Below are 12009 nucleotides of genomic sequence, written 5' to 3'. Positions count from 1 at the left end.
AGGATACTGTAGGATCCAGCAGGTTGCAGACTGCAGGTTGAGCTTCGAATTTGCATGGAAAATGGGATGGGAGAGGATGGACCTCAAACTGCTGAAGGCCAGATTTCTTTTGCTGAAGAAAAGGAAGATTATGAGCCTGTTCCACTTTGTAGGGTCAGCTATCTCACTGATCTCAGAGAAGCCAGTTCAGAGCTTTAACAAAGTGTTTGACTGGCCCTGAGGGAAAAGTCCATCAATCCAAACTCTTTGGCCTGCGTTGGAGGACTGGTCGAGATCAGCAGACTGATCCAAACTATCAGGAAAGTTTAAGACATGGGTGCCCCAACACACCATTCTAGCCAGGATCTTTTCATTACTCCTTATCTGTGAGGTTCCAATCTCAACTGTTGAGGTATTGGAGAGGACGATCAGCACCTGCTTTTGGAGGACAATGCCCTCCGTGGACACAGGAACAAACTAAAATGGATCCATTCAGAACCTTGGATGAGGAATTCAAGGTCATGTAGGCATGTTAGGTCAATCAGAACAGAGACACGAACAACCCAACAGGAACCAGAGCTAGAGGGGAAGATTTTGAACAAAGAGAAACACAAAGGGAGTTGTCCAAAAGACACAAAAGGCTCTGCTGTAGATGGTGACTGGAGGTGACTAGACTGATATTCCTTTCAATTCCCTGGGTTGATACCTCCAAAGAGAGAACAACTGGTGCAGGCGGAGGAAAGGACAGGGAAGAGAGAGGAGAAGTGCAGCACAACCATGAGGCCAAAACAGGGAACGAGAGAGAAAGGAGGCTTAGGAAGGGAATATCACCAAATGAGAGGAGCTGGACAGTGACTGTCATCAGAGGACCTGGAAAAGGAGGTGCATGCTGATCTGATGCAGAGAGTTTAAAGCCTGATCCCTCTGTAGAGCTCTCAGACTTCTAGGGATTGTGGGTGAGAGGAAGAGAAGCACCATCCATGGCTCCGTACAGGCTGCAAAGGGAGCCTTGAGATGAGTTGAGATGGCGCAGAAGAGGCTGACTATGGGGAAGTGGATTAGTGCCATCTGGACACAAGCTGAGAAGGATGTGTGATGTTGAAAGATCTAAACATCCGGTGAAGTTGAGGACTTCGGTGAAGATGTACTCAGGACATCACTGAAGACATACTGAGGAGCATCATGTGATATAAAGGCAGTCGTCGTTACCCACAGCATGGCACAGGGACAACCAAAAAATCTGAATGGAACTGCACCTAGATGTGTTCTTCACTGATGATGGTGAAGAAAACATTTCTTTATCAGCACAAATTCCATAGAATAATGCCAAAGCAAATTTAAAGCCATAATGGTCAGGGACAATCGCTGTCAATCAAGTCTCTCTACGTTGTGAGAAAGAGGACATATCTACAGCAAAATATTCTCCAAGTACTGTTCACCGTTTACAGAAATAGAGAGAGAGAGAGAGAGAGAGAGAGAGAGACTACTGGTTTGTATGAGCAAATGTAGAACAAGGTCTGTCACATCATCTTAACGTAAAACAGAGTGAGTGAGACACACACACACACAAAGTGATGGTAATGTAATGGTGAGTTTGGCTAGATAGCTGTAAACCACAGTGAGAGGCGTTTCTTTGAGAAGAATTGAATCATGTACGGTTAATGTCACTGTTCCACGTAAATACACACACACACACACACACACACACACAGAAACATCACAAATTCAAACTCGAAGAGAGCTTATTGTCTGAAACAGTTTTGCTGCTGTGCACTTGTGTGTGTGTGTGTGTGTGTGTGTGTGTGTGTGTGTGTGTGTGTGTGTGTGTGTGTGTGTGCGCGCGTGTGCGTGGGCATCCACATATACATGTCTCATTGATCCAGTGATTATTTCTGCCACTGGGTTTAGAAGCACAATATAATTATTTCTTTCCGCTGGTTTAGAAGTACAAAAGGATCAGGAAACCAGAGAGCCTAAAAGTCTTGAGCTAAGCATATCCCAGGGCAGTCTCCCAGTCGCTCCCCCAGCCCTTATTCATCATCATTTCCAAAGGCAAACAAAATGCAACAGAGAAAGCATCTGGGAGCATCCTCTTGACAACACTTGCAGGACAAACACCAATTAAAACTGAATGAGAAATCAACAAAACCACACACACACACACACACATACACACACACCCCTCAGAAATAAGAAAAAAAAAGGGGGAACAAGTTCTCCAGTCCTTTAATGTTGAATGTGTAATCATCAAAATGGAACCCAGTAACATAGAGCTTACCTTCAAGCTTCATGATCAAAACTTCATACACTGAAAGAACAATCTTGTGCTTAGGCATTATGGGATATTGAGAGATCACAAACACACACACACACATACACACACACACACACACACACACACACAGTGTCCCTTAAGCTATGACATACTCTCTCTGTATTTCTCTGTTATGCTCTCTCTTTCACGGACACTGGCTCAGACACAACTTTCCCCTGGCTGAATGTGTATACTGTATGCTTTGCTGTCATAGTAAAGACTGGGATGTTGTCAATTTGGTTGGCAGACAGATTTGTTGTGTTTCCACCATGTTGCTTTCACTGTCACGCCATAGGAAAGGTGTTATTGCATGCCTACCGTAGACACTGTATGAGTGTAAAATCTGAGTTAAATCAGACTGCTATGGCTGGAACTCAACCTCCTAACCACACACACACACACACACACACACACACACACACACACACAGAGGAATCTCGCTGTTTTTCATCAATGTAAAAAACCCTCTTGCCATTTTTTTTTCTCTAAAAACAGGAAACCTTCATTACCTGATCCTCTCCCATCACTTTCTCCATTCGCATTAATACGTTGGCATCCGATTTGTGGAGAAACAAATGTCTACAATATGTGCTTTCTACTTAACTACAAAAGAAATTGCAAATGAAATGACCTAGCCTCTCTCTCTGTCTCTCTCTCTCTCTCTGCTTGGTGTGTTTGCATAGTGTGTGATATCCCTCAGAAGGTGACATCTCTTTGACACCTGGTTTCTGACTCTTCACTGCTGCCATACATTTCATTTTGTTGGATGGCTCAGTTTTTCAACTGTTGGTTGAGCGGGTTTAAGACCTCCTGACCCTTGGCTGACCAACCACAACATACAACAGGGTTAAGATGGAGGAACATGAGTGGTTCTATTGAGAGTTTGTAAGGCTCTGTTTCTGATATTGTGTGTTACGTATGTAATGGTGAGTTTGGCTTGATAACCTGTCAGTTCTGTGTTTCTGTAGGCTTTCTTAACTACAGTGAGAGATGTTTCTCTTCACAGCTGAATCATGTGTGGTTAACATCACTGCCCCAGGTAAATACATACACACATACACCTCAAATTCAATTCATCTCAAAGTGTGTGTGTGTGTGTGTGTGTGCGTGTGTGTGCATTTATGTGTGTGTACGTGTATGCATTTGTGTACATACACGTGTGCTTTTGATGTTTGTTTCATGTGTACATGAGGGCTTTTTATGTTTTTTTAACACACACACGCACGACTAATTGTTTTTTTACAAACTTTTTTTGTGTTCCATCATACAGGTACACAGCAAACACTGATCAAATGAATATTTTTTTTCTCTCTCAGCCTTTTGACACCTCATAAAAGTAAATGTTTACCAGTTTGTGAAACTTGGCGATCAAAGTGTCTCTGCGGTAAACTTTTAATTGTTTGAAACATTTGGAGTTGAAAACTTCATCTGTCTGATTTTAAAGTTAAATACAATTGACATGAATTTGGCAGTGCATCTGATTTGGTGATAATGACTCTTTGACTGTTTATGTGGGAGGCTGGTCTTCTGTTTGTACTCAGACGTTCAGAGTAATACACTAAAGTGTATGAACTGATTCAGAATCACGATTAAGAAAGAAGTTTTGTTTTTAATCATGTTTTGCGAATGTGTGGGCTGCTGTGCGCCTGGCTGACTGACATGAGTTACTCTGACTGTGACCGGGAGATGTGTGTACTCTCATCTCAGAACTAACAGCCACTTGGTGAACAGAGGGCTAATAGTAACAATAACTTAACAATGTTCAGGAACCTATAGATATTCTCATCTGTTCATTACATACAGACACTGAATCGAAATAGAGAGAGAGAGAGAGAGAGAGAGAGAGAGAGATGTAGAAACAGAGCACCGTATACCATGTATGGAGGCAGTAACTTTGATAAGACCTAACCATTAATGCACAACATTAGTTTCACAGCTTCATTTGGCTGATAAATTTTTCTCCCTCTCTCTCTCGTACTTTCTCTTTCTTTCTCTCTCTCCCTCTCTCTCTCTCTCTCTCTCTCTTTCCCTCTCTCACTCTCTTTCTCTCTCTCCCTCTCTCTCTCTCTCTCTCTCTCTCTCTCTTTCTCTCTCTCTCTCAATAAAACACACACTGTTTCAGTCTTTCAAATGTTTCTCTAGCGTCCTTTACCTATTCATACAGACAGAGAGGAAAGACAGAGAGGGACAGGACACTGTGTGCGTGTGTGTGTGTGTGTGTGCATATTTGCATTTTCAATAAAGCTGACAGACAGCACAATAATGGACCAAATATACTCAGAAGGACTAGTGTAATAATTTAGAGATAAGGGATTCGGGATACATATATTTATCAACTCTGTAATGATACCCCTGTTCAATAAGCAGAGTTGTCCCATCTCTGTATATTGTGGCACATATTGCACCATCTAAATGGGGAAAAAATAAAAGACAAAACATACATATATATATTGTTATATAACTGAAACAAGCTCAGTGAATTGTCATATACATATATACATACATGTGTGTGTGTGTGTGTGTGTGTGTGTGTGTGTGTGTAAAACAATTTGCAAGGTCTTCTGAGTTTCAGTTCAATAACTTTTGGAATAATTTTCACTACAATATTTTCCATGCCATGTCATGCCACTGGAGATGGTAATTATACATGTACCATTGATTTCTTACATTATTATTACTTTTACAGTCAAAAAAAGATTTGACATTGTATTGATGCATTAAAAATTATGAGTCATAGGACAGAGAAATCATTAAAAAACTTGGCTCTCCAAACAAGTTTATCATCTCTGCGATACCACCACAAAAATATTTTTCAAGAACAGGCAGACACTCAATCAATAGCCAATCATCTGACTTTATTAATGTAGCTAGTACATTATATAGCCAGCCTTTTTCAATACATTTCCACCTTTTCATGTTGATAACATGAAAAGGTTTTTTTTTGTTTTTCTTTTTCATTTATCTATTCTTTTAATTATTTTACTCTAAACTGTTTTATTTATTAATTTTGACAATCTCTCCTGTTTTATGTCCCTTGAATTATGTGGTTTATCCTTGCTTTTTTTATTGTGTGGTCTATTTACTACCATTTTATTTATTTTATTACGTTTTATTATTATCATTATTATTTTTATTTTCTATCTACTGATATGTAAAAGCACTTTGAGCTACATTCTTTGTGTGAAAAGTGCTATACAAATAAAGTATTATTATTATTATTATTATTATTATTATTATTATAACATGTAGATTGGTGAATTGAGGTAGCAGAGGATCTCTGTTTATCAAAATATTGAAATAAAAGTCCAATTGTATCTTGAATTTAATATTCCTCCTACATAAACTACTAATTTCAAACAGTAATTACAGAAATGCATAGGGCAAGTGTTTTTACTCAGACATGTGAATGATTACATATTGTATATTGTAATAAGGAACACACACTACTAGCCATTCAGTAATTATATATTTTGGTAGTATCCATGTTAAGTTAGCAATTAGTGACAAAATCTATTATTGTAATGTTAACAAGCTCACTTGGAGATTGCTATAAGTATAAAAGGAAGAACACGGAGTAGAAAAGAAATAAAAGGGGGTCTTTGGTTGAGGGTGATGTTTTTCTAGGTCCATACAAAAGTAGATCACAACAGTATTGTGGTTTGGCACTAGAGCTTGTAACCTATGGGTTTCAGCAGCCCTGGTCTCCTTAATCTCTCTCTCATTCTCTCTCATTTAAGAGGGGAGGTGTGGGGGTTAGGGTCATTCAGAAGGGTCACTTCAGCCATAAATTCAATTTTCCCTCATTATCATCAACATGCTAATGGGCCGTCACAGGAACGTGGAGCAAGCAGGGTCCCAGTGTGTGTGTGTGTGTGTGTGTGTGTGTGTGTGTTGCAATGATAGTCGTGTTCATTTTCTCCTGTTCTCAGTAAAATGTAGACTCTCCAGCTGAGTGGCTAAAGGAAGTGATGATAAGACCTTTAAGTCAGCTCCACACCAGGACCTTAGAGAAAGTGTGTGTGTGTGTGTGTGTGTGAGAGAGAGAGAGCGACAGAGAGACTTGAAGATGAACTCTGTGGTGCTAATGTGTTTGGGTGATTGCTATATATACTGTGTGTGAATGTTTGTGTGTGTGTGTGCGCGTGTGTGTGTGCGCGCGTGTGTGTGAATGGCAGGGTGAGGGGAGGAAGTGAGAGACTGCTAAAATGTCACTTGGCGAGTGCTAGAGGTGTGAAATGGTCACTTCGGCTTGGGCCATTAGCACCTCTCTCTCTCTCTCTGTCTCTCTTTCTATTTCTTACTCTCTCTCTCTCTCTCCCTCTCTCTCTCTCTCCCTCTCTCTCAACACGTGGATCATCAGCTCAAACTGATAAACAGTGAACTGAAGTCAGGGAGGTTACGAAAATGGACAGATCAGTATTTTAACACATTGAGTTCCTCTATCTACTTTGTGGGCCGGCATTCAGACTTCCAATATTTTCCCATATCCAGTTTCCAAGTAACATATAGATTTCACATAACCGAAAACTTATCATGTCCATAGACTCGTGGAAGAATCAGCATCTTATATTTGGTCTATTAATATTGCACGGTTTTCATAGCCGTGGGCTGTTGTAGGCTACACACTGACATGAAATGTTGTTAAATTATTGTTGATTTGCAAATAATAAATTTGGTACCAATCTTATGCAGATTTTCTAGCAGTCTTTTTTCATTGTTTTATGTATACAATAATAATATCAATTAAACACACTGTTATATTAATGATATGCTTTCAAAAAAAACAAAACCAAAAAACAAACATATATTTTTCTCAACGCTGGTGGGAAAAAGATAAGTCTATCACACATCTTCAATATCCAGAGGCTATTTCTGCATTCAGATAGTTTGATTCAGTATCTCTATTTTAAACAGACATGATGTTTTCACACTTATATATTACATTTACCAAGATATTTAAGGCAGAAAATCATAAATAATGATGCAGCCAATCTTTAAATTCTGGACCATTTACATATGGTCTGTAGTCTCAGGTTTACAGATCCGTTGGAAACCATGACAACCCTTGATAACAAATAGGTTACAGTTTGGTAACTCACAGTGTATGAAAACACCTCGTGATCTGGAAAGATCTGTAACAGTCAGATGGTTTTGGGATGTTTAGACATTGCCCTCCACTACACATCATTATGTTTCTCTAATACACATCATTGCCTTAAATTACACATCATTATGTTTCATAGTGACAACCAACTTCAACCGTAATATCTGTTCCAGGTCGATTTTGCACTTTTTCATATGCATCGGTTAATCCCCCTCAGTATGCTTGTGGGATGGGGTTTTAAACAAACGAAAGAGCCTAACCCCAGATTGTCTGAGGAGCAGACTAATGAATCTCTTTATATAGACCGAGTACATAATTCACCATCCACTACAACATTATTATCAGCTTTGTCATGTCAAAGTGAGGAGAGTTAAATATCTACCGTAGCCATCATTAGTGCAAAACTCATTTAACTTGCCTGTCACTATCTCTCTTTCTCTCTCTTTCTCTCTGCACTGAGATATGATAAAGTCTTAATTAATAATTCAGCTTAATTAAACACTCATATTTAAAGGGGTAGGGTTGAGAGCACTCCTGCCAGCTATTAATTGTTCTTGGCACAGCTACATTAGTATTCATATTTCTTGCTCATACGTACCAGTGATTATATTTCATTTGAGGCAGATACAACGTGGGTCAACGTCATTTGACTGATGAGGGATTTGGGGACTCAACCTGGATTTTCGTGTTTATACTCAGGAGGTTGAATATAGTCATTTTATAAACTGGAGTTTTCACAGTGGTTAAATATCCTTCATTTATTTAGAGCCATTAAATGTACTGATTCAGTAGGACAGGGAAGCTTGCTATTGTTGCAATTGCGTTTATGGCTAATATGAAAAGAGTGAGATAAATAATAACAGAGTGTCCTTATTTAGCTCGGACTGATCTCCTCAGGCGACCATGCACACAGGAAGTCATCTTTTACAGTCAATCTAATGACAGGAAGTATAATAACATAGATTTAAAATGCATTCACCTTTTAGAACAGGCATAAGTCAGCATACGTGGTCCTGTCCAAAAAGAAAAAAAGAAAAACTCGCTAACTGCATCAAAGACAAAACATCTCCCATCAAGCTGATACTTCATCAAATTGTTTCAGCTTGCAGAGCTGCAGTGGCGATACAGCAAAGGTACACTCACACACACACACACAGATACACACACACAGATACACAACAGGGATAATCAAATTACTAAAAGGAAATGTAGAGAGCAGATCTAATTAGAATGAGAAGAGGAGCAGAGGGATGCCCTGAAGTTTCCACCTACTCGTCAGTGTCACCAAACAACCCTCAAACTCCCACATTGTTCCTATGGCTGCTCTAAGGGTTAGAAAAGAATGCTCTCTGTACCCAAACGCAACACAAAAAATTGCTCACTCTGCACCCAAATGTAACCAAAAAAAAAACCATGGACTGTTCACCAGCACCTTAATTCATGTCATGTTTATTCACATCAAGAAGGGAAATGCGTGGGCATACAAATTGTGTCAGACAAACTATGGTGAATAATTTGTGGCCCTCAGCTCTGACAGATTTGTTGTTGTTTGTTGAGTTATAATTGGCTGGAGCTCAGTAATGTTACCTGCTCATACATTCACATTCAGTCTGTGGGAGATTGTAAGATCAGAGACAGAATGTGATATTAGACAGGGCCAGCGTCCCAGAGATCTCACCACACTCAACAGATGTCAGACTCCTGCCACCACAAAAAGACCTGCCTGAGAAATTAGACGGATGGATGAATAAATAAATAACAAAGCAAAGCATTGCTCTTTCTTTCTCTCTCTCTCTCTCTCTCTCTCTCTCTCTCTCTCTCCTGTTTCTGTGTGTGTGTGTTTAGCATTTGGCAGGTATAAACCCCATTAGTGGTAGGTCAGGCCAGGTAGCACACTGTCCAGCTGTCAGAATCTGTGTGTGTATGTATGGTGTGTGTGTGTGTGTGTGTGTGTGTTGTGTATCGGAGCAAGTGTCCAGATGTAACAACTGTCTGTCCATCAAGCTTCTGTGACCACTGTTTTCCCCTCTCTACCTTAATGAGCAACTGTGCCATGTGCATGCGTGTAAGTGTATGTATGTGTGTGTGTGTGTGTGTGTGTGTGTGTGTGTTTATTCATTATTCATTTTGTTTTGGCTCCTCTGTACAGGGATGGGAGAGCATGACAGTAGAATAGTGTGATGAGCATTTTTATTCCCTATCCATCAGTACACATCCAGGCTCTCTCTCAATACAACTGTCACACCTCTCCCTATCTCCTTTCTCTCTCTCTCTCTCTCTCCCTCTCTCTCTCTCCCTCTCTCTCTCTTTCATCTCATCTTTCTTTTGTCTTTTCTCACACACTCATTTGCCTGTTTCTTCAGATCTTTCCGTTTTAACGAGCTTTCGTGTCCCCACATTGCATTGTTGAACACTTCTGTCCTCGTTCATTCCAATATCTTTCTCACAGTTTTATATTTTACCAGCCACTGTATCCAGATGCATTTGCATGCACTGTTGTCAGGCAAGGTAACAAGACTACAACTTTAGAGTTATATTCACTCAACACTATAGATTTAAGTCTGTGAGTATGTCACACCATAAAAACACAGAAGTCACCATATCAATCCATGCATCTAACAGAAGAAGACCAATGGAGATGACAAGCCCGCAGGACCTGTTTGCCAATACAGCAGTGCTGGGACTTTAGTCCTGATAATTAGGAGTAAGATGCACCTTAGTCTCTGTGCACTAAACTGGGCCGCAGTGCAGGGCTGTTCCACTGAAGATTTCTTACATAACGATTAGCGAAGAATGAGCGTTAATTTAACTGAACAAAGAGCTAATCCAATCCATTGTATGTTTTTGCAAACTGTCATTGAAATCTTAAGACTTTAGGCTGTGCATTGTGACATTTGAGACACAAGTAGAACTCTGAGCCATTACCACACCCTGATTATGCTGAACACATACTCTGTGATCCTGCTGCTAAATGCCCACTGAGTAAAGATAACGTCAACGTGTGTGCGTGTGTGTGTGCGCGCGTACAAACAAACATGCATGCGTGTGTGTGTGTGTGTGTTACATGAATTGCAAAGGTCAGGTTCAGTTTCTTGCCACATCATGATCCTACCATTCATGGACAGGAGTGTTTCTCAGTGAGCTGCAGACTGTTAATTCGGGGCAGGGAGTGGACCCAGCTGATTCCCCACAAAGCCACTTAACCGGACTAGAGAACAGGTCATTTTGCTCTGAGCGTTTCCATAGTAATAACCTTAGAGAGCAGCGAAGACAGAGTTTGATTAAGTGAAGAGAAAATAAAATAAGAGTAAGCAAAAAGAAGAGAGATTGTCTGTAGTGTTATTGTTAAATATTTTTTGAAGCAGGTAACCATGAAAAGCACAAACTATCAGCAGGATATCATATCATGTCAATTCCATCCCGACATTGTGCACAGTTGGAACACATGAAGATGTCTTTCACTCTCTCCTTCTTTCCCTTCTTTTTTTCCTTCTGTTTTTCTCATGCTTGACCAGTAATGTCACACTGTATATTTCCTATGTCCTGCATCATTAACTACATTTCCTTACCTTACATGAGCATCTTCATGTCTCCAGAGTCGTTTCTCAATATTTTCTCCTCTCCTCATTGCATTAATATTGTATAACGGCAAGGTTATGTCTTCTCTTTTCTCGAACTCTCAGTTATTAAAATATAATCTCTGACAACGGGCTCACAACATAAAGCATGCAAAAAAACAAAAACAAAAAAAAAAAACAGTATTTGGTCAAGCAAAACACTATAATCAATAATTCTCCTGAAAAAGCAAATCTCTAACATTATTACAGCTTAATCATATCCATCTGAGTCAGATTTCACACCCAGTAATATTTATCCTGACACATCAGACAGCAAGATGGATGCAATGTATGGAATATTTTCCTAGTCTCATTTTGCTCGAGTGGAGAATACTGACAGCTCTCACCTCTCTATGCATTATAAGTGAGATGATTTGTTTTATTTATTTTTTAATTTCTGGTAGAGCAGATGTTATGCAAATTGTTAAGATGACTGTTTGGCCATTGCCTGGGGCAACTGATGTCAGCTTTGTGTTAACTGATGGGCTTCTATTACGATTTCATGAACTTTTAACCCCAATAACTGAAAAAAAAAAGTAAAAATGGAAAAAATAAAAGTAAGGTGGTATTTTTGTCAGAGCAGTGATGGATGGATGGATGGACTGATGGATGGAAGGATGGATGGATGGAGGGGGGGCATAGAAAGTGTTTTAATTTGATAAATCACTATCAGCAGGGCTGGTACATGATGTGTAGGTTTGAAGCCCTCACTCAACCTGGCAGAAAAACTTTAAACAGCACCATCTGGAAAGATAGTCTATGTAGGTAAATTGTGTTTTTTATTGTGTGTGTGTGTGTGTGTGTGTGTGTGTGTGTGTTTAAATGACAAGACTAGAGAAGTTTGTTTTATGAAGTGACTGCTGTCTCTCTTGACTGGCCAGCAATAAAAAGGTATGTGCCATCATTTTTAATGTTCATGGCATTATCACTGACATTGCGGTGATGGTGAAGTGAGTTTTGTAGCGTAGCCTGATGAATAGATTAAAAATTAAAAA

Source organism: Chanos chanos, chromosome 1 (assembly GCF_902362185.1).
Source record: "Chanos chanos chromosome 1, fChaCha1.1, whole genome shotgun sequence".
In the NCBI taxonomy this organism is placed as follows: Eukaryota; Metazoa; Chordata; class Actinopteri; order Gonorynchiformes; family Chanidae; genus Chanos; species Chanos chanos.
This window is presented reverse-complemented; position numbering follows the sequence as displayed.